The sequence below is a fragment of the Giraffa tippelskirchi genome, chromosome 6, assembly GCF_054371585.1.
Source record: "Giraffa tippelskirchi isolate mGirTip1 chromosome 6, T2T-mGirTip1v1.2.pri, whole genome shotgun sequence".
Lineage (NCBI taxonomy): Eukaryota > Metazoa > Chordata > Mammalia > Artiodactyla > Giraffidae > Giraffa > Giraffa tippelskirchi.
Window position 1 is genome coordinate 44,813,209 of NC_137280.1, and position 24,477 is coordinate 44,837,685.

Below are 24,477 nucleotides of genomic sequence, written 5' to 3' on the forward strand. Positions count from 1 at the left end.
ACCTAAATTTCAGCTTGTCTTCTCCAACTGTTGATTTAGCTTGTGAACAACAGGAATCTAATACATTACTGGTGAGACCCCAGGCCACCTGCAGACAAAGCTCTGAGAATTAGAGAACTGCCAGTGCTCATGACTATGTCAAAGAAGCAACCCTGGTCCTCTATATGTTTCCAGCTATTTCCCTTCTTTCTTTGCTATCTGTAGTATGAGGACAAAATGTTGAATTCCATAAGTATTAGAAAGAAAAGCTGGAGACATCAACCCTCAAAAGACAAACCAGAAATTTAGGTCAGACTTGTTTATTTTTGTTTTGTTTTGCTTGTGTGAGGTCCATGAGCTTTTCGGTGATTAAAGGACTTATTCCAGGTCAACGTGGGTTAACATAAGAATTAGAATGAAAATCAAGCAAAGGGCAATGATTTTGATGAGCTGCAAAAACCAAGAGGAACGCAACAGTTTCCATGGTGTTAGTTTTCACTGTGGGTGGAAACAACTTTCAGTGTTGACATTTGAGAAAAACACATGGGGAGGGGGTGTGGTATAAACTCATATGAGTCAACACCCCTAAGAATGTTTTTACAACCGAAGTTGTATTGCTGAGGTGGGTCTCCGTGGCTCACCCTGGCCCCACAACACTCTTGGCACCAGTCTGACTGAGGCGAGAAACTATGAGGTTAAGCTGTGAACAACAGGGGTGACACTGGTAGTCTTCATGCCGAAATTGTGGATGACTGGGCATAGCTGACCTGCCATGAACAAACCCCTGGAATTCCCCTGAGCTTCTGGAATAGCTCACAAAATGTTAATAAACCAACATGATTCTTCAGATGGTTCTTTTGCCATTCTTGAAGACAAATATCATGCAGTGACTCTGCCTTTTAGCTTTTTCAGCCAAGAAGGAAGAGAGTGCTATAGGGACGAGTAGTATCAACTCCTTATTTTCTGATAATTCCCCATCTGTGAAATGCTACCCTCTCCAAGTAGACATGGAGTACTCAGGTATTGCTAGTGTCATGGTTTAATTAACCAAGAAATCAATATTTGGGACTTCCCTGAGGGCTTCCAGGTGGCACGGTGATAAAGAATCTGCCTGCCAATGTAGGAGAGGCAAGAGACTTAGGTTTGATCCCTGGGTTGGGAAGATCCCCTGGAATAGGAAATGACAACCCATTTCAGTATTCTTGCCTGGAAAATTCCATGAACAGAGGGACCTGGCAGGCTATAGTCTATGGGGTAGCAAAGAGTCAGACATGACTGAGTATGCACTCGTCTGGTGGTCCAGCGGTTAAGACTCTGTGCTTCCAAAAAGGGGACGTGAATTTGATCCCTGATCAGGGAACTAAGATTCCACATGCCATGCAGTGCAGTCAAAACAAACAAACCTCAATTAATAAAAAAAGAGACAGAGATCAATATCTGGTATTGGGTACCTTTGACAATTTTCTGTGATTACTCTGTCTTGGAGAACCTGCATGTCATTCGCCAAATTCACCTTCTTCAGATGATGGGGCTGACCGTCAGCACCTACAACAGAGGAAAGCAAAAGTGCCATCAGTTGCATTTCATCAGTGATTTATCTTTCAGATGTTGCCTTTCACACCTTCATAGGAGGATATCATTAGGAACAGCATTTTCCAAATTCCATTCAGACTGAGTTTCTTACAGTCACTCCAAGAGACTTTGAAGTATTGTGGGTCATTCGGTCCTTTCACAGAAGTTTCCATTTGACTTTCTATTCACCTAGGGAAAGACTTTCCATTATATTCATTTCATATTATTCTCTGACTGGATTTCATAAAGTCAATAAAGAAGAGTTTCTTTTGAAAGGTTTACAAAATGTTCCAACTTTAAAAGTTGAATGACGTCTAATTTCAGCTGCTAAGACCTATTTTAAAGGAATATGTGCAGAACCATAAAATCTAAAGTGACTGCAAGTGGGTATTTGATGAGCAGCAAAGCAAGCATTTCCAAGTGGTAAATTTGTTTCTGTTCTGCATTTATGAGAGGTGAAAAATATAAGTGACTAAAATTAACTTGGATACTTAGAATAAGAGGAAATACCCAGTTTAATCCATTCAGTATTGGATGAAACAATCTTGCTGCCATGAAGAGCACATTTTAACATAAATACGCTATAAATTAATGCAGATATGACACATAAAAGACAATAAAAACAGATAACGAATGAGAACCTAGTGTATAGCACAGGGAACTTTACTCAGTGTTCTGTGGTGACCTAAATGGGAAGGAAATCCAAAAAAGAGAGGATATAAAGAACTGCCTACTGATGCAGGAGATGCAGTTTCGATCCCTGAGTCGAGAAGATCCCCTGGAGTAGGAAATGGCAACCCACTTCAGTATTCATGCCTGGGAAATTCCGTGGACAGAGGAGCCTGGAGGGCTACAGTCCATGAGGGTGCAGAGTCAGATGTGACTGAGAGGCTGAGCATGCACGCACATGTAAACACAGAGTAATTCACTTCGCTATACAGAAGAAATGAATACAACATGGTAAAGCAACTGTACTCCAATAAAAAAAAGGGGATAAACTCTTAATTGGCCAAAATTATATTAAAGTTCATTCTCATTTGTAAAATAAATAAAAAGGAAGAAGAAAGAGAAGAAATATTGTATATACATCTTATAAAGAAATATAAGCTCTCAGATATATAAACTTTAAGAAAAGGAAAACAACACACACTGTTTCACCACTCCAAATTTCCTCTACATTTAAAAACTATTTCTCTTACAGCAAATTCCCATCAGCTAGCTATTTTACATATGGAATACTCAAGGAACCCAAACCGAGGCTCTGTAACAACCTAGAGGAATGGGATGGGGAGGGAGGTGGAAGGGAGGTTCAAGAGGGAGGGGACATATGTATACCTATGGCTGATTCATGTTGATGTATGGCAGAAACCAATACAATACTGTAAAGCAATTATCCTTCAATTAAAAATAAATAAAGTTTAAAAATCATATTTCTACATAATGACACTAAATAATTGGAAATTGAAAAAATATTTCTCTTGCTCATATAATAATATTAAGACATTTCCTTTGGAGCTCTCTGATATCTTCCCTAATGAATATTCTCAGAGTTAATGGGTGTAGATTATTTCAGCACAGTAGACCTGGAATCTCTTCTTGTTCTGAACTGACTCTGATGATTCAGGTTAAATATGGACGGTCCCAGGTCCTCTGCTCTGTTCTGGAAGCTTCACTCTTAGAGAAATTGTGCTGGCAGGACCTCCCTGCAGGTGGCTTCCTGCTGCTGGACTCTTCCTCCCACCCACCCTTACCCTTATGCCTCTTTCCATTCCTGGCAGATCAATTCCTCCACGCCTTTCCTCCACCCTGTCATCTGTCACATCCAGCCCAGTCAGCCTTTCAACCCTGCCCCTGTGCTTCTCAGCCTGGGAGTTGGTGAGTTCCACGGGAACTTTTATACTCGGTAACAATATAAATTATTATAAGCATCATGGAGATCTCTATTTTTTTAAATATGTTCCCAGAAGATATATAAATGCTTATGTTTATAATTATGCATGATACCCTGTGATCCTCCAAAATAAAAATTTACGTTTGACTTTGAGACTTCCAGTATCTGGCTGTGGTCATACTGGATTATAGCCTGTCAAACAACAACATCCTTTCTGCGGTTATTTGAATCTACTACTGGGAGCGGCAGGAATTAGATGTGAATTCCAGGTTACAGCATCCATTGGCTAGGTGACCCTGAGCGAGCTACTTCATTTCTTTATGCCTCAGTCAAAAATATTATCTAATTCCATAGGGTTGATATGAGGATGACAGGCAAACATCCTCGTAAGAAATTTAGAAGAATAAGTGGCCAACAAACATTGGTGATCGTTACTACTGACACTGAACTGTTTTCTAAGCCAATTAAGAAAGATACAACTTTCCATGGTATAATTTGGAGTCAAAGATATTTTCATGGAGTGAGACTAAAGTTTTCATTCATTTTATAAATGGAAGCTTTCTTTTGTCATCACTGGAATGATAATGTGTAGGAAAACAGAGCAATCATTGAAAGACATAGGTGATTAAAGAAAGAACAGAGGCAGATATTTATACCTGCTTAATATGTGCATGCATGTGAGAGTCAAACACTTCTCCTGTGCTAAATGAAGTTTTATTTGCCAAGAGAGTGTAAGGTGATAGGATGACTGAGCCACCATAGTTTTTAGTTCCATAATCTCAACACCAACAGATGGAATGCCTGGATCCTTTCTTCCTTTATATGTACCAGTTTGTAAGAATTCACTATAAATAGTCAGAGCACGAAATGTGCAATGGAAATTTTTAATTAAAATATTTCTCTCTCCTTTGTTGGCAATATTATTAATGAACACCCTTTAAAAACAAATTTATTCTTTAGTTTCAGCAAAACAGCATCATTTGGCAAATAAAACCAATATGACTAATTTTAACCAATTAATTTGATGCCAACAACAGAATATTGTTGGTTTATAGTTTTGTTTATATTTAACTAGCTATTTATTTTGCACTTTCAATACCGTAAGTATAATTATATCATTGTAGATTTATAGTTATATGTGTGCATGCGTGCGTGCGTGCATGCATGCTAAGTCACTTCAGTCATGTTCGACTGTAGCCTCAAGGATCAGCTGACAGCTTCCATTTTCATTTATCTATCTCCCCAGAATTCCTACAGCACTTAAAATCTGTGCCACACAATGTAGCATTTAGTTAAAGGGTCTCTGTTGCTGTCTAGACAGGAGAAGGTCTCATCTCTCTGGTAAGGTTTTCAGATTCCGAAGCGTGAAGGTTGTGCCTTGGGCTCTTGTCTACATTTTAAGCTCTAATCAGTTCTTCCCAGAACTCCATGCACTGATTGAGTATCACTGTATCATCAGGATCTGAGTCACACATCGACCCTCGGTCTGTTTGGAGTTTATTCGAGTGTCGGTCAAGTATATCTAGTCTGAGAACCTGAATGGCTCCTGAAACAAGAAAACAAGAGCAGCCCACAGCCCTAAAGCTGGGCTACACAAACTTGAATGGAAAAGGAAGCACCGGTCCAGCTTTGGGTCATTTTATTCTTTGTTTCCCTTAAGTCAGACCTATCATATTTTCTGCAAGCAATGATTCGACCTAAGACTCAGAAGTACACGTGTGCATTTGAAGTGAGCTCATATGAGTCTCAATCTCTCTGCTCGTAAAATAACAGGTTAGATTGGAAGACCTCCAAAATCACTTCCTGCTCTAAAATTCTAAAAAATGTTGGCACCTGTGCCCATTAATTTGACACTGAAAAGTAGTGAAAGTATCAGTTGTGTCCGACTCTCTGTGGCCCCATGAATTGTAGCCCTCCAGGCTCCTCTCTCCATGGAATTCTCCTGGCAAAGATACCGGAGTGGATTGCCATTTCCTTCTCCAGGTGATCTTCTCAACCCAGGGATCGAACCTGGTTCTCATGCATTGCAGGCTGATGGATTCTTTACTGTTTGAGCCACCAGGAAGCCCAACTAATTTGACATTAAACATCCACAAACAAGTGTGGGTGTGTGCCAGAATTTCACCTACTGATAATATGTCCAGAAGTTAAGCTTGATGGTTTAAGAGCTTTGATTTGAAAGTTTGGTTTGGCTTCTCTCTCTGTATTAGTGCGCTACTGCACTTTGCACCTAGGAAGCCATGCTGGAGCGGATGACTGACCTGAGCTATCTGAGCTTTCTCTGTTGTTTAGAAACTGAACTGCATTTCCTGGCTCTCAAACTTCGTAAACTCATCAGATTTTGCTGCAGAGAAATGTCATTCAAATAACAGTCCCTGGTGGAAAACACTAGCACCATTCATAGTTAGTGAAATGCTGAAACAGTAACTAATATTTTAAACCTGTGGATTGAAGGCATTTCTGTGTACTCTACACATACATGCGTTTAGATAAATGTGTGAAAGAAATGTTTCTTTTCCTTAAGCTGTTGTCCTTTAATCGTCTCCTAAAAGTGGCTTTAGTCCTGTTTCAGAAATGCATTCTGTCTCTGCTCCCTTCACCTTGGAAAGTAATAAGCGGTTCCAAACCGCCTTCCCGAAGGAGTTGTTGGAAGGTCCAAAATGTCCTCATTAGGAGGCTTATGCCGAGCCACACAAATCTTGCCATTGTGGATGGTGTATGCATGTGGGACCATTACTTCATGCACAATGACATGAGACCAGAAAACATGTGAACAGGAAGCCAAACCCAAGAGAGAGTTGGGGCACTTCCAGCTTTGCATGGAGCCCAGAAATGAAGCAAAATTCAGCAGTATTCTGGACTCAGGTGTCTGGGGGCCAGCACAGCTGCACCCCAGCCCTCTTCAAACACTGCGTAGGCGAGCACAGTGGCTCCAGCAGCACCCAGCCTGGACTCAATCATTATGTCAGCAAACCCCAAAAGATCGTGAAGACCAAGTCCTTGCTTAGGAAGCCAGACTTTAAATGGCTTGAGTAACTTAAAAGCAGAATGGCCAGCACCATTTATGGAAGCTCAGTATATTCCTCATGCTTTCAAGCATGCTAATGGGAATTCCCCCCAATATATCTTGTTCCTTCTTTAAATAATAAACTTTCCCATGATGCAAGCTCATCCTATTCTAAAGTATATATTTGGTGATTATTTTATATAACAGATAGTGACAGTTCCTTTCCTTCCTTCCTTACTTTCTTTTTAAACTGTTTTAAAACCTTTTACATCATCTCAGAAACCAAAGATAATCTCTGAAGTTTGGGGAATTTGAAGTGAGCTACCAGCAACCGGATGGAATTCATATAATAACCAAATACTATCTTTCTGATGAGTGATAAAACTCTATATTTGGAGGTGACAAGAGTTTCTTAAATCTCCTTTTAAATATGTTGATACAGTTTACCTAGCAGGAGGAAATATTATACTTGACTTTGTGAGACCAACCATGAAGACTGGCGCTAAGCCCCTTTTGTAATAAATGGTCTTTGCTCTGAAGTGTTCAGGTGTGGGTAAGAGCTCTAAAATTCAGGAAATCCAATAGAGGCTTTGCCATAGAAGATTAGAAAGGGTAAAAGGCTATAAGAAAACTAAGGTTATCAAGTAATCAGACCTCAAAGACTTAAAAAGTCACAGCTTCCTGTCTGCTAATCAGATTGTTTTCTGTTCACTCTAAATGTTAAAATTCTTCCCCTCGTTATCTTTAAAAAATTTACAAACGTGACACACCTCTCCTTTCCAGGTACCCACCATTCAAGTCAATGGGAAGAACTTTCTGCTCATCCTGAAGGAGGAAATGTTTGCGAGACAAGTCACGGCCAAGTAAGAAATCACCTTCTTCGCTTTAGTCTTACAAGTTTCCTCTTTTACTCTAGTCTCTGAGTGGGTCCTCAATTCCAGGGAAGTAAAATAAAAACCCTGCTAAGGAAAGAGCTGCTTTGTGATGAATCAGTATAAATTCTTTATGAATATGTGCTCTTTATGAATAAGTATTCTACTCGCCTACGGATCTTTTTCCAAGTCTCTGCTTGTTTCTGAAGGTTTAGAGGAAGTACAGATTTCTCTTTTTGAAGGTATACAAAGTTATTGGCAAGACTACTCTGGACATGGCCTTCCTGTTGAAACTGATGGGAAACAACCCACTCAACAGCAGAGGTGCAAGATGAAAGCTCAGAGCCCCAGTGAGCCCAGAGTCTGACATTTCTTCGGGGGCACTGAGCATAAGGGGGAAGAGCCCAGTTTCTATGTTTCTTCTCTAAATTTCTAAGACAAATTTGGCAGTTTTATACTTTTTGAAAAGCTACCTTTTACATATAAGTAATATCATTTGTATCATTTTTTTAGATTCCACATATAAGTGACATCATGGGGAATTTTTTAAATGATGCAAATGAACTTATTTACAAAACAGAAACGTACTCACAAACATAGAGAACAAATTTGTGGTTACCAAAGGGGCAAGGGGTGGGGGAGGGACAAATTAGGATTTGGAGATTAAAGTATATACTACTATGCACATAATAGATAACCAACAAAGACCTACTGTATAGCACAGGGAACTATAGTCAATATCTTGTAATAGGCTATAATGGAAAAGAATAAAAAAAAATTGATTCAGTCATATATGTATATGTGTATAATATACATATATACGTTGCTGTATACCTGAAACTAATACAACACTGTAAAGGAAACAAAAAACAGTATCATTTATATATAAAAAAGATTAAACAAAAACTGACTTCTTATATTACTTAATGTAGGTTAGCTTCTCAACCCAACATTCAGTTCAGTTCAGTTCATTTCAGTCGCTCAGTCATGTCCGACTCTTTGCGACCCCATGGACTGCAGCACGCCACGCCTCCCTGTCCATCACCAACTCCCCGAGTTTACTCAAACTCATGCCTATCGAGTCAGTAATGCCATCCAACCATCTCATCCTCTGTCGTCCCCTTCTCCTCCCGCCTTCAATCTTTCCCAAAAGCAGGGTCTTTTCAAATGAATCAGTTCTTTGCATCAGGTGGCCAAAGTATTGGAGTTTCAGCTTCAACATCAGTCCTTCCAGTGAATACCCAGGACTCATCTCCTTTAGGATGGACTGGTTGGATCTCCTTGCAGTCCAAGGGACTCTCAAGAGTCTTCTCCAACACCACAGTTCAAAAGCATCAATTCTTCAGTGCTCAGCTTTCTTCATAGTCCAACTCTCACATCCATACATGACTACTGGAAAAACCATAGCTTTGACTAGACGGATATTTGTTGGCAAAGTAATGTCTCTGCTTTCTACTATGCTGTCTAAGTTGGTCGTAGCTTTTCTTCCAAGGAGCAAGTGTCTTTTAATTTCATGGCTGCAGTTACCATCTGCAGTGATTTTGGAGCCCAAAGTCTGTCACTGTTTCCACTATTTCCCCATCTATTTGCCATGAAGTGAAGGGACTGGATGCCATGATTTTAGTTTTCTGAATGTTGAGCTTTAAGCCAACTTTTTCACTCTCCTCTTTGACTTTCATCAAGAGGCTCTTTGGTTCCTCTTCACTTTCTGCCATAAGGGTGGTGTCCTCTGCATATCTGAAGTTATTGATATTTCTGCTGGCAATCTTGATTCCAGCTTGTGTTTCATCCAGCCCAGAGTTTCTCATGATGTACCCTGCATATAAGTTAAATAAACAGCCCCAGCTAACTCAACTTCCTTCTATTAACTTGTACCCCTTCTTGTTTTACGGTATTCTATTGTAGCTACCCATTTGCGCAAGCTTAAAGCTAATATTATAGGTCTTTCCCATTCTTTCATGCAGTTCCCAAGTTGAGAATGTCCCACCTTCTAAATATCTCAGCAATCTGTACCCTATTGTCCACCTTCAGCAATTGCTCAGGCCTTCAGCAATTCTCACTTGTTTACAACAGTCTTTCAATTGATCTCGTCCTTTACAGCACTATCATTCCCTAAGCCTTTGCCCACCCTACATTCCACACCGACAGTAGATGATCTATATAAAATCTTCCTAAAACATAAATCACATCTACTTTCTGCCTTCTCAGCCCCAAGCAAAGTCCTTTCTTGACTCTCTATTGACTCAACAGTAATCTTAAAAGTACCAGTCATCTTAAAAGTAATCTCAGTGAGGTAAGGAACTTGTGCTACAATGCTTCCATCATTGAGTTGGGTTTGCTACAAACAAAAAAAACCAAATAAACAAAATGGTATATTAAACCAACTAATGTCTTAGTGATACAGGTAACATGTGCCAGCCCAAGCTTTTCACGTTAATGCAAACCTACAAAAGACATTTCTTTGGATCATGAGCTCATCCAAAAAGACTCATGAGCATGAGTTTGAGTTTTATGAGAGTGATGAGTGCAAACACCTACCTGAGCATGAGACACCGCCATATTTATGATTGGACCCCTGATTAAATCTCCAGGATCCCTAGATTCAACAGTTCCAGCACCAACTGAAACCAGTTCCCAGTCTGCCCCCAACCCCCTGTTCTCCATCCCTGCCATCCATGCTCATCTTGGCCTTCTTACTTATTCTCCTCTCCAAGGCCCTTCCTTTATGGAATGTCCTTCCACACCACCAGCTGATCCTTTAAAACTCACACAACCAACATCATCTTTGTAAAAACTGCTTTGAATTTCATTGGAGAGAATTACTGTGCCCTCAGTTCTGTCACTTAATCATAACCGACTTCTGTTTTTTTGCAGGTGTTATACTGTTAAGAAAATTCTGTGTTTTTTTTTGTTTGTTTGTTTGTTTCCTCAGAGTAGGAGCTCCCCCAGGGCAGCATATAACTCCTCTTGTTCATTTTGGCATCACTAGTGCTTAGCACAGCAGGCAATACATAGTAGATGCTCAAAAAACCAAGGCACTGAATCAAAGATGAAAAAATTGTGTAAATGGAAAAGCCCTAAAATTGACTGAAACACTTCTACATTCAGACACTGTGCTAGATACTTTACGTGTTTTATTTCCTTTTAATCCTTTCAACAATCCTCTCCTTGGGATAAGTATTGGGTTGGCCAATCCCATAGTATTTGTCTCCTTTCACAGAGGTGAAACTTGAGACTGAAAATCTGACAGATCTTGCTGCTGGTCATATAACCATGTAATGGCAAAACCAAGCCTCACAGCCAGATCGAATCATAGTTTGTGTTCCTTCTACCACAGTCAAGTATGCCTCTGAAGGACACTGAGATTATGTGGCTGATCTTTGTAACTAAATTAGCTATAGTATAGAATTTTAGTGTTGACAGCTCACTTTTAAATTTAGGGGGGAAAGCAAGTAGAATCGAGTCTTATTTGCAAATTTAATTATGCCTTAGAATTTCTTGAAAGCCACAAAGAATTTTAAGTGGAAATGTCATTTAAAAGGACTCTTAAAACAAACTCTAATTTTACAATGTTTTCCATGTTTGTTGAATAAATAATGAATAAATAGATCTAATGCATTCTGAAATTTGATATGAAATCTTTCCACTTGATCTATTTTGGGTATGATACTATCAAGTAATGACACTGAACACTGGATAGTTACAACAAATATAAGAGATGATTAAATATATACATTTAATTAAACATATACATACATAGGTATCTTCAATTCTTTTACATATACACACACACACTGATACACACACATTATATGTGGTTTTCATAGTTGTTTATATAAAAGTAATCAAGCTCAGTGAATTAATCATAGCACTTATGACACTAAAAGGGCTTCCCCAGTGGCTAAGCAGTAAAGAATCTGCTCGCAATGCAGAAGATGCAAGAGACCCAGATTCGATCCCTGGATCAGGAAGATCCCCTGGAGGAGGGCATGACAACCCACTCCAGTATTCTTGCCTGGAGCCTGAAGGGTTACAGTCCACAGGGTCGCAAAGTGTCAGACACGACTGAAGTGACTAGCACACACATGACACTAAAAGTTCTTTCTACAATTTATATTTCTTAGTTTTCTTACTTGAATAAAGACAGTAATTTTCTGTATCTCATAGTACACCAACTTATAATCATGGTTTCATAAAAGCAAATTGAACAACTACCCAAGATAGAACTTTGTGTTCTTGGCTTATTCAATTAGCAAATCATACTTCCTAAATGTTCAGAAATTGTATCTTTCTTCTAGAGTTTTAAATTCACCTTTTGTTGAAAGACAATTTCCCAAAGCCTTGAGCATCATCCCTGAGAACAAAACTAACTCAGCATCCTTTACAGACACATAGCTGAACAACAGAGCTTTGGGTTTTGCCAGGGCTTAAGAAGTTCATTCTCTGTAATATTTAGATCTTTCAGCTATACAGTGAAAAACTTAGTAAAAATTCACCTGTCCACTCTAGTGACAGTGTTTCGCAAGGTTTAAACACACCAGTACAAGTTTCAAGACTATACCAAAAAATGGGATTTATCATAGTGTGAAAAGAAACTTCCCACAACTATATTTGCCTGAAAGCAGAGAAACTTAAGCCCAAAGTTGCAACATCATTTCTGGATGCTTAACAAGCAAGGTGAATAACCAGGGTTCCTTCGTAGGGTGAGATATGTGTGTGGAGACCAGTCAGCTACCACCAGGACATGGGGAAACGGGGCGGGGGGGGCGGGGGGAGGCGCAATTTTGTGGAAAAATGAATGATCAACAGAAACCTTTTTCCCTCCTATTTTTAAGAGGGACCAAATTTGGGTGGAAGACTTTGGCCAGAAACATTTGCAATCAGGGTAGCATCTGAGCGCGAGGAAATCTATTCTCGGGAATAAATAAGATGAAATGGACAAGGCAGTGAGGAAACTTTGGTTCTTTACTTATGAAAGAAAAAGCAGAGCATCATACTTACAAAAGCCGCCTTCCAAGTCCTCTCTAGAGAACCAGCTCTGGGAACTGGGAGAACGCACAGGAGCGGAGATAAGGCGGCAGCGGGGCTTCCTTCCTCCTCCCGGGGGCGAGAGTCATTGTTCCTTATCTCCCTGACCTCCGGGGGCGCCGGGGGCTGGGAAGGGCCGGCCTCTGACCCCCTCTGCCCTCCCTCCTGGCCTCCGCGCCTCGGGTCGGGGTTTCCTATTAGACGCTCCAGTCGCCCAGCCTGACACGGGCCGGGGGAGGCAAGAGGGCCGGTCTGCGAAGCGCTTCCGAGATGCAGAGGGTTATATAAGCCCGCGTATTATTATCATCACACACACCCCCATAGAACCAAGGCTGCCAGACAAACAAAAGGCAGTTCCAAGAAGGGGAGGAGCAGAGGCATAAGTTACACTGAGGGTGAATTTAGGGACACTGCTGAACTGGCTGGAAAAAAAAAAAAGGCAACTCAATATGTGCACGCAAACCTCGGCAAACAAACTGAGCTGCAGCTGGCCGGCCGGCCGGCCACGCGGGGAGGCTCCTCGGAGGAAGGGGGGGAGGGGGTCGAGGGGAGGCAGGGCTCTCAGGCTGCGGTCCTGCCCGCTCCCCGCCTCCCTGCCCCCAGGCAGCCGACACAGTAGCCGCCCGGGGTGGGATGGAGTGGATGAGGAAGATGTGGTATTTGGAGAGGCAGGCGTTCCGGAGACCGAGTGCTTAGTAAACACGGATGTTTCTTAGACTCACCAGGTGCTTCTGCTGCTTCGCTTTCGTCCTGGTCTCTCGTTTTGCTAAGGAGAGTTTGCACGGAGTTCCAGGGGTCAGGGCCCTGCCCTCTATGTCCATCCTCTATTTTAAGTCTCCGTGGGTCTCTGTTCTTTTCTTTGCGGGAGCGAAAACCTCCCAGCCAAAGGGTTCTTTAGGCCAGAGCTGGGGCTGAGAAAGTTTTCACTTCATCCTCTCTGCTACCCTGGGTTTTCTTTAGATCATTCTCTTCCTGCCCTGTTTCTGGCTCTGCTGCCCAACCCCTGAGGCACTTCCTCCTCCAGGCATTCACGCCTTCCACGTGTCACCGCACTAATTCCTCTCTTCCCAGCCCAACGCCCCTCACCTACTCCAGCTCCTGAGACTATGAATCATGTTCTAAAGATGGCCTTTCCGGTTCTTCCCTGCCCAGCCCCAGCCTGCCTTACATCCTCCACCTCAGCCTGGAATGTCCTCCCTCCCATTTCCTTCAAAGCGCAGTTCAAATCCCATTTCCCCCCCAAATTCCCCCAATTTCCCTTCTTTTCTTCTCCTTGACCTGGCTTCTCTGCTGTAATTCTTCACCTACATCTGGCTTCCTAAGTCTGGGATCTGGTGTGATTCTCGGAGGTGGCCTAGGACAGGCACTTCATTGAGTGTTTTGACTGAATGTAGCTGACAGCCAACCCGATGTCACCTGGGCCATCAGTCTTGGAGTGGAGGGGCCCCAGGTAACCTCCAGGTGCTCAGATGAAAGCCTGCATTGATGGACTGTTGAAATTGTGCAGTGGGCCAGGGGGGTTTGTGATAACTTTTACTTTTGGATATGTTTGGAAATTTTTATAAATTAAAAACAATAAGAAAAAGAAATATATTAACGCAGGTATGTGGAATCTAGAAAAATGGTACTGATGAACCAAGATGGTTCTTGGTGACATTCCCCTGTTAGTTCCTGCAGGGCAGGAATAGAGACTCAGAAATAGAGAATAGGCTTATCGACACACAGCTGGAAGGAGAGGGTGGGACAAATTGACAGAGTAACATTGAAATATTTACATTACCATGTGTAAAATAGATAGCTAGAGGGAAGTTTCTGTATAGTACAGGGAGCTCAGCCTGGTGATCTGTGACAGCCTAGAGGGGTGGAATGGGGTGGGAGGGAGGTTCAAGAGGAAGGGGACATACGTATGCCGCACTGTGCTAAGTCTTCAGTCGTGTCCGACTCTGTGCAGCCCCATGGACTGTAGCCCACCAGGTACCTCTGTCCATGGGATTCTCGAGGCAAGAAGGCTGGAGTGGATTGCCATGCCCTCCTCTGGGGGCTCTTCCCGACCCAGGGATTGAACCTGCATCTCTTATGTCTCTTGGAGTGGCAGGTGGGTTCTTTACCTCTAGTGCCACCTGGGAAGCCTGGACATATGTATACCTATGGCTAATTCATGTTGATGTATGGTAAAAACCAACACAACATTGTTAGCAATTATCCTCCAATTAAGAATAAATTTAAAAAAATAGAAAGCTTTGTAAAATTTGGAGAGGAACGTCTGACCTTCTGTCACATTCCTTAGGAGGTGTGTTCGTGAGGGCACCAGGAATGCTGGCCTCTACTGAGTTCCTGCTACTGCTCATCAGGAGACCTCCGGAGTGTAGCTGACTTCCTAGAAGGCCAGGAAAGTTCCTGAAAGGTGAGATTTTCAGAAATCACAGACTTCTTGGATGCATTTTATGAGAGAACTCCTCCACCGTGGAAAGAATGCAGACTATCACAACAGCAGCTCAATGTGAGAACAATAGCTCTCTGGTGATGTGTTTTATGATATGGAGTGAAGTACAGAATGTGAGCTGTCAGGTGTTGAATTTCTGTGGCTTAGCGTTCAAGCGTTCTTGGTGACATTCCCCTGTTAGTCTTTGGTGAAAGCAGTCAGCTGTCAGTGCCGTCTGTGGTGGCTGGATGTACAGTGGTGTCATTTTAGAGACTTGGGGGTGTCGACGGGCTCTCCCGGGCACGCAGAATGTTCAGTGAATTAGAAGAACTTTCCCGCCTCCACTAATTTAGAACAATAAAAAACCGATTCAGATTCTAAAGAGGAATTTTGGCCTTCAGTTCTTGAGGTATGGGCTTCAGGAAGGACTGAGATCTCATTACAATTTAGTAGTTCAAGATCTTCCCTCTTTTTGTTCTGCTCAAGTCAGAGCCATCACCTTTGTTTTCACTACCATGTATGAGTCTTGACTGGGTATCAGGCTTTAATGTGCCTTATGTTCTTTATGTGCATTCTAACATAGTGATTGATCTAGTTTAACAGTTGATCTAGTTTAACTTCCTCATTAAAAAGTTACAGAACTTGAGGCCTAGAGAAATTCAATGCCTTGCACCAGATTTTTTTTGCTATGATTTTTTTTGATGTGGTGATGATCTAGTCACTAAGTCGTATCCGACTCTTACGACCCCATGGACTGTAGCCTGCCAGGCTCCTCTCTCAATGGGATTCTCCAGGCAAGAATACTGGAGCGAGTTGCCATTTCCTTCTCCATTTTGCTGCTGCTGCCAAGTCGTGTCAGTCGTGTCCGACTCGGTGCGACCCCATAGATGGCAGCCCACCAGGCTCCTCCGTCCCTGGGATTCTCCAGGCAAGAATACTGGAGTGGGTTGCCATTTCCTCCTCCAGTGCATGAAAGTGAAAAGTGAAAGTGAAGTCACTCAGTCATGTCTGACTCTTCGCGACCCCATGGGCTGCAGCCTACCAGGCTCCTCCGTCCATGGGGTTTCCCAGGCAAGAATACTGGAGTAGGGTGCCATTGCCTTCTCCGTCTCCATTTTGATGTGGACCATTTATTGAATTTGTTACAACATTGTTTCTTATCTCCTGAAGCAGGGATCAAACTCCCAGTTCTTGTATTGGAAGGAAGTCTTAACATTGAACTGCCAGGGAAGTCCCCTGCCTAAGATTTTATAACAGGCCCAGCATTAACTTCCCACATGGCACAGTGGCAAAGAATTCACCTGCCAACGCAGGAGATGCGGGTTTGATCCCTGAGTTGGGAAGATCCCCTGGAGAAGGAAATGGCAACCCACTCCAGTATTCTTGCCTGGAGAATCCCATGGACAGAGGAGCCTGGCAGGCTACAGTCCATGGGGTCACAAAGAGTTGGAGATGACTAAGGACACCTACCCACACACATACACACACACCCCATTAAACTTCAGAGGTCCAAGCACTGCCTGGAACTCTAAGTCTCCCTGAGTCCATTATCTCCTCAGCGGTTAAATTGCAGGGAAAGAAAGAGAACACAGACATACTCTTCACTTTGGTTTGCTTGTCTTTTTTGCTGAAAGTAGAAACTGGTCAACATTCACCTCGTGGCAAATGAAAATCAAGTGAGGAATAAATATGTAATTTCTCTGAATGATGCAGGGCTCGCCTTCTCTTTTCATTCAAATCAAAGCGAGTAGCAGAGAATACTTCTGCATGAATCATAGAGCTACTTATATAGCCTTGGCCTGGGAGCACTCTTGCTAGAAAACTGCTTATGCCCCAAGGTTATCAATTCAGTCAAGGTGACTTTTTTCACAGGAGACACAATAATTATGGCAAAGACATCTCTCTTAAGAGGGGTCGGTATAGCCCAGGGGAGGTAAGCATCCCATATGTTGACATAGCTTGTATGAAACACTGGCTTGGAAGGCTAAGATTTCACTTGCTGCCCTGACATCTTTGAGCCTCACGGGGCCCCAAAAGACTGTGGGTTCCCCTACTTTTGCCTGATATGCTCCCTACCATTTGGGAAAGACTCTCCCACTGGCTAGTTCCCCTACAGCCTGACAGCAGCAGTCTATCTATTTTGCATCCTACTGAGTTTACTTCCCTGGCAGGCCACAGTCATTGAAACCAGCCAATCACATCCTTCCCTGGGATCCTGGGTACCTCTCACTCTCTGGTTACTACAGAGCCTTCTCCTTATAGCCTCTTCTTCTTCCCTCTGTCCCTAAATGCAGCCTCTGTATTGCTCCATGTGACCCAGAGTGTCCACTTCCCCTTGGATTCTTAGTATATGTGACTAATAAATTACTTTTGATCTCCTGTGTCCCAAGTCAGACGTCCTGTGTTTGGTCATCTGAGAACCCTAGGACAGGACTCCCTCCCTCCCCCATGGGGTGAAGAGGAGGCGAACAAAACAATGACCAGACATTCATGCTAATACTGAATGGAATTCTCATAGAACTAGTGCCAAATATCACATCCTTTGGCGTTTCACTAAGCGAAGCATCAGGCTACTGGCAAATAGATATGGATTTGAACTGAAATTAGCTGAAACTGACCTTTATTAATTTCAAGGTCCCTGAGCTTTCCCTTGTGCTATTTTTAATTTTTATTATTCTCACCTGGAGATTTTTGCAAGAAATGGCATTGTTCTCTTTCTTGAGGTGGCTTAACTGTAGTCCTGCCCAAAGGCAAAGAAATCAAAAGATGACCCTTTCATTCCTGTCATTTAAATCTTTACTAACTGCATTCTTTAAGGACAGTGTAGCAGAAAGAATTTTTCTTGTCTCCAAAGACAAGAGATTATAATAAGCAGATGTTTTTAATATTTTTTTTTACCATCCGAAGCATCCCAATATTAATGTATTTCCAAATTCTCAGCCCAAGAAACAGTCTTCAATGTAATTTCTTTCCCTATTCATGAGATTTACAATAGGAGGGTCGTGTTTGTACTAGATTTTGACTTGAAATAAATCTTCTTTTCTCCTCGGCATTTCTATAGAATCCAAGCACTTCATTATTTAGTCTTTTCCAAATATTAAATGCTTGTTATTCTTGAAGAATGAGCAAATCTTCCCTTTATGGGTGGAGAAACTGAGATGTGGAACTTGCAATCATCGCCAGAACACAGATCATCCTAAAGGTTGTGGCTACCCATTGAAATGCTATCCTGCACACATCTTAGACATGAAATAAAATTGTAAATTGTCTCATAAGCAGCAAGTATGACATCCTCCAACTATTAGAAAGTATTTGTTAAAAGCTCATTTGCATTTTGCCTAATGTGAGAAGCTTTATGGAGTAAATAAATATATTCAAGTCCCACCACCAACCTCAACACAGGCTCCAGTCGATCAATTCACTGCCCCTCTTTCTAGACTGTGCCTCATACAGTTCAAAATATATTCTGAGTTCAGCTGGACAAGGCTTCGTTTAAACCACATCTGGTGCTCATCAAACCTCTATTTTAAGAGTGGGGAATTCTTTTTCAGAGATAGATTCTGTCTGGAAGGTCTATGGCAGCAAACAGTCCTCATTAAATTTCACAACATTTTACCCACGTCTATACAGTACCTACGTTTCCAGATTACGGAATCCAGACAAAAACCCTGACCCCCCACTTCAAAGAATTCCTCACTTGACTAATTCTAAAGAGTAAATTGATTTTCTCATCATTTGTTGTGTTTGACAATAGAAAGGCTGATGCAGCAACATTGCTAAAATGACAGCTCCTTTCTATCCGAGGGGAAGGAATTCGTGTTAATATTCTTAATGACTGGCATCTTTATGAGAATGTGAAATCGTTTATCCTCAGCAATAACCTGCCTAGGATTAAAAAGTACTTGGTACTTAGAACGGAAGTCATCTGTCAGGAAAAATTATTTAGACGGATGCAAATGAACTGAATGAATTGGCTTCCTAATTATGGTGTGTATAGTCAAGTTTGTTAAAATCGGTTTGAGTTGAAGCATTTGGAGAGGATCTTTCAAGAAGTGATCTGACATTCTGCTGGAGGAAAAGACAACACGTTTGTCTGATAAACTCCTTTCACATTTCCTAAGCATTTCTGGAAATGATTTAAGAAGGAAGGGCATGTAAATTGAGGGCAAATGCATTAAGTGCACATTATGTCTTGCTAATTTGTAACAACAGTAATGATGCCTCAAGGAAAACACCGAACAGCGAACAGCATGTTCATCGCAATGCCCTAGATTCTACATAACCAATATTATTTTCCATGGGGGTTTGTCTCAACCCTCTTGGGGCTGACTTGGGCGTGAGCCCACCGGGACAAGTCTACGCCAGCCCTTAACAAACGATGTAGAGACCAGTCTGTATTCTGTAAAAGTTGTTCCACTCTTAATGGGCATGGTTTTGCACACCAGTTAGCAAGTTTTTACTTGAATCTCAGTCTTCTCTTCCTCATCACCTTGACAGCAAACTTCCATTTAGCTTTTTACAAAAAAAGCCTAGTAAATTGTGGGAAGAAGCACTTTACTAGCATTGGCAATTAAATTAGTCTGGGAAAAAGGTGTAAATTGCAGGCAAATGTAAACTCGTTCCATGTAATTAACGATGGGGTTTTACCTTTTAGCATTTATGCAGAACTTTCTTTTGAGAATCAGCACTGACTTTTGAAGACAAAATGACTTGGGTCCAAATCCTAGCTCTACAGGTGTGTAATTTTTTTAAGTCTAGTTCTTCTAAGTAGGATGACTAGTGCAGAAATAACTAAGTTTATAGCAATGTCCAGCATGTTGTCGGTACTCAGTTATCATTCAGTTTCTCCTTTTTCTGGCTCTTTTAGGGCACTCGTGTCCTAATCACTAGTTTAGTACTATTTGCCCTGAGTGAGTAAAGAACATTCCTTTTTTCAGTGAGTACATATTGAGCGGTGACCCTGGCAACAGCTGCTTAGGTTTCTGTATTTAAATATAAATATTAAATGATATTGGAGAAGGAAATGGTAACCCACTCCAGCATTCTTGCCTGGGAAATCCCATGGACAGAGAAGCCTGGTGGGCTACAGTCCATGGGGTTGCAAAAGAATCTGACATGACTTCCCAACTAAACAACAACATTAAATGATACAAAGAGATAACAGTAAGGATCTTTTTAAAAAGAGAATGATTGATAATTATTAATAATAACCCGAGTGTTATAGTTGTGACTTCAGCCCTGGGAGCAAAGTTATTCAGAGCATCAGGTAAATTCAAGCTGTTAGGGCTGGTATCAGAAATCCAAAGAAAGCTTTTGCTAGAAAATAGTGGATTAGAGAGACATAGAAAAAATGAACCCAGGGAACATGATCCAAGAAATTCAATGGGACCAAATCCAGCTTGCTCCCTCCAGTTTGTGTGTGTGTGTGTGTGTGTGTGTGTGTGTGTGTGTGAGAGAGAGAGAGAGAGAGAAAGTAGAGGGGGGAAGAAAGACCCTGATGCTGGGAAAGATCGAAGGCAGAAAGAGAACAGGGCGTCAGAGGATTAGATGGTTGGATGGCGTCACCGATTCAATGGACATATGAACCTGGGCAAACGCCAGGAGATGGTGAGGGACAGGGAGGCTTGGTGTGCTGCAGTCCATGGGATCGCAAACAGTCGGACACAACTTGGGGGCTGAACAAGAGGGAAAAATGGCAAATGCAAAAGCATATGCCAGAGAGCAGGGACTGGGCAAAGCACAGGAGCACAGAGTGGGAAGAGGAGATAAGACGTACAGAGGTGAAGGAGATGAAGGGAAGCAAAGGTGTGGGGGTCGTATAGTCGTGCAGTCTTTGAGAGATGCTGGTGGAGGATGTGTTGAGCCAGAGACAGGAAAAAGCCTCATTCTGCAGAATCTGCAAGTACCCATGTCTGGGGCTGGCAGGTGTTTTAGTAAGAACCAGAGGTCAAGAGCCCGAGGCGAGGGTGATGGACAGCAAGAGAAGTGATAACGGGCAGAGCCTGAAAGGAGTTGCTTTGCTGCTATAAACCGGTGCCAAGCAGAGAAACCTGACACCAGCATGTGATTGACTTACCTGAATGCACTTTTTACCCTGAAATTCACTAATGTTGCAGTCAAGCTGTGCACTTAAAGCGTCTGTGTGTTGGGTGGGGTAGGATAAAGGTCATAGTACCAACGCAGGAAAGATATAGGGGAATGTGGTCTTCTTAGCTCACCAAACTATTCGTGTTTGAGGAAAGACGGATACAAGTGAATATCAGAAACTTTGGAGCCGTCCACAAAAGGGATGGCTGCAATCGTGGGTAGGAAGAAAGGAGGTGGAAAAGTGTACCCTTTGTATCCTGCCACTTACCTGGACTTCACATCTTCCGTGACTGATCCTTTACTGCATCATTGCTCAGCTGGCGCCTGTGAGGGCATCTTACATAGTAAGTCACCTGTGTTCACCTTTTGTCCTGACTGGTTGTAGCAAAGGGAAAAATCATGGACTCCCACCAGCAGTGAGACTGAGCATTACTTTTATCATAGAAATGGGAGATTATCCAAAAAAGGTTATTCAGACAGTCCAAATCTGTCAGATTATTGACAGAGCAGTTCAGGTTTCCAAGAAATGGCTTAAGAAATATTCTTAAGTAAAATTTGTTCGCTTCTTTATCATTTTTTTTTTTTTTCTGGCTTTGGAACTATGTGTTTTGCAGCAAAGCTGAGATTTGGCAAATTGAACCGACTCATAAATCCTGTATTTAAGTATTTGGGCTTCCCTGGTGGCTTAGTGGTAGACAATCCGCCTGTCAATGCAGAAGACACAGGTTCAATCTCTGGGTTGGGGCGGTCCCCTGGAGAAGGAAATGGCAACCCTCTCCAGTATTCTTGCCTGGGAACTCCCATAGACAGAGGAACCTGGCGAGCTATATAGTTCATTGGGTTGCAAAAGAGTCAGACACGACTTAGTGACTAAACAACAATAACCATTTAAATATTTAGATCATGACATCTTAAAAGCTTTTTAAGAGAGAACTCCAAACATCCTTTACATTTAGCAAACACTTACTGGATGTTTAATATATGCCAGAGACCACTGCCAATGCAAATAGGATATGGTACCTGCTTTTTCAAACATGTGCTTTTCCATACAAACTCTGTTCCTGGAAAGAATTCTCTCAATTGCAGAATTTAAAGATCATTGAATATATGAAAAAGAACTTGGCTGAAATATCAACTGAGCTTAAAGGAAAAAAGGGAAAATGTGGAATAGAACAATGTAATTAATGGTGGGAGGTTTGCAGGTCCTGCCTTAGCCTTGATAGTTCTGCATATCAGTCAAGTTAGACTCTCAGACATGTTTCCTTGTTTGTATGATGGGGACTATGAGAATTATATGTCATAGAGATGTTGAAAACTTAAATTAGATAATATATATATATAAAGCACTTCTTTGCACATAGCAGGAATATACTTAGCTGTTATGTATAATAGTAAGTAAAACATAGGCATCTTTTTCAGTCATTCGGTTTTATTCTTTAAGTGACTGTTATTTTTGTCTATTACTAAAGCATGAGCCCTAGAAGTTTTAGATATGGTCATTCATTAGGGTTATGAAAAGGCACTGGACTGTCAAGAGGCTACATTGGAATGAGTACTGTTCTGAAGTTTTTGGACTTGTGTATTTGTCTCCAGAATATGACTGCCAGTTAGTTTCACAGTCTGTTTCTTGATCTGTAAAATGGGTCCAACAATGCCTGTGCTATCTACTTTATTCAAAAAGTTATGAGGATCAAATAAAATAGGATTATAAAAATGATTTGAAATGGGTAATATGATATATAAACAAACGTTATAGCTAAATAATAATTATAAGTTTTCCTTGAGCTATGGTACTGATGACTGGCAAAAAATGTAATTGTGGTTTATAAATATTGTAAGTGGAAATTACTGTTCATTTTATACAGAAATAGAGTATAGATTTAGAGGAAGTGTGGAAAAATAAGAATACTTAGATTCTAATCAGCTCTATTAGCATATGCAAATGATTTAACTCTCCTGTGTCTCTGTATCTTTTATAAAAATGTTTGCATTTGAAAATAATTACCAAAAAAATCTGAGGTTTGGAAAACTGAGCTAACTTACAGAAAAGTTGCAAGAATAATAGAGAAAACACTTGCATACCGTTTACTGAGATCCATATGTTGCAACTTTGCCAACAAAGGTCTATTTAGTCAAAGCTATGGTGTTTCCAGTAGTCATGTATGGATGTGAGAGTTGGACTATAAAGAAAGCTGAGCACTGAAGAATTGATGCTTTTGAACTGTGGTGTTGGAGAAGACTTGAGAGTCCCTCGGACACAAGGAAATCCAACCAGTCCATCCTAAAGGAGATCAGTCCTGAATATTCATTGGGAGGATTGATGCTGAAGCTGAAACTCCAATACTTTGGCCACCTGATGAGAAGAACTGACTCATTTGAAAAGACCTTGATGCTGGGAAAGATTGAAGGCGGGAGAAGGGGATGACAGAGGATGAGATGGTTGGATGGCATCACCAACTCGATGGACATGAGTTTGAGTAAACTCCAGGAGTTGGTGATGGACAGGGAGGCCTGGCGTACTGCAGTCCACGGGGTCGCAAAGAGTGGGACACGACTGAGGGGCTGAACTGAACTGAACTGCCCCAATTCTTTTATCAATTGTCACTTATTTTCTCTTTCTATGCATGGATGTGTGTTTGGATGTATATATTGTTTGTTTGTTTTCCTTGAGTTCAGTGAAAGTTGCATGCCTCATGATCTTATAACCCTAAATATCTTTCAGTGTGTATAATCCAAGAATGCAACTTCATTCTTATTCTTTAAAAGGGGCATAGGTACTTGGCTGGGTGATGTGTTCTACAAGGTTTTCAAGATCAAATGAATGGTTTGAAAGCACTTTAGAAAGTATAGATTGTTATACAAAGTTAAAAGTTTCATAAATGGGAAAAGTCAAATTTCAGAAAACATTAGAGGACTTACCAAGGAAGGACAAATTAAGAAGTCCATTTTCTCTGTGTATAAGAAGCTAAAGATTGAGCAATCTTTGGAATCTCTGATGGGTCGGGGAAATGAGAAAGATGTTCTTGAGTTACACTACTGAAAAAGTTTGCATTCTTTTTGTGTGCAGTTTTTCTTCTTTAACAGTTTGCCATTTTATGTGGTCTTTTAGGTGGAGATTATGAGCATGTTTGAGAAAAAAGTCTTAACGACTTAAGGGCAACCACTGCTCAACAGCAGAACAAAAGAGCTGTAAAGAGTTTGGAAAGAGCTCAGCTTTATTTCTTCTGACCCTCCCTTCAAGTAGTGAAAATGACCTGTTTTATTTTCATTATGAACAACAGTTGAGATACAAATAATAAATAGGAAAGCATGTTTTCCAGAAGTGGTCAATGTATAGGCTTAGTTCAAAAAACAAAGTATTCTTATGGACCAAAGATATAATTTTTCATAGAATTCTTTTTCAGCACTTGCTGTAATTAAAGTTTAGCTATATGACAAACAGATAATTATTCTGCCACATTATCTCTACATTCACAACAGAATTCTCCCTTTTATCAGCAGATGTAATACTGGTAAGCCTGATTTCTTTATAATTCTAACCAGGTTTCCAATCACACTCTCAGTGAATTGAAATATAGCCAATAACAATCTGAATGCACATACTCTTTTTCCCGTGACA

At 41.3% G+C, this 24,477-nt stretch overlaps 1 protein-coding gene across 9 annotated transcripts in view; it reads right to left on the bottom strand.

Moving 5' to 3' along the window:
- The window catches only part of SULF1 (sulfatase 1), a 211,122-nt gene that overhangs the window by 171,266 nt on the left and 15,379 nt on the right, over positions 1–24,477 (bottom strand). For 6 of the 9 annotated variants that reach the window (XM_081501819.1, XM_081501820.1, XM_081501817.1 and 3 more), the window contains one exon: positions 1,431–1,524. The gene's annotated coding sequence lies outside the window, so the exon portion shown is untranslated. Of the gene's footprint in view, positions 1–1,430; positions 1,525–12,322; positions 12,698–24,477 lie in introns of those variants that run through there. The other 3 variants (XM_081501811.1, XM_081501818.1, XM_081501814.1) reach the window with 2 other exon arrangements.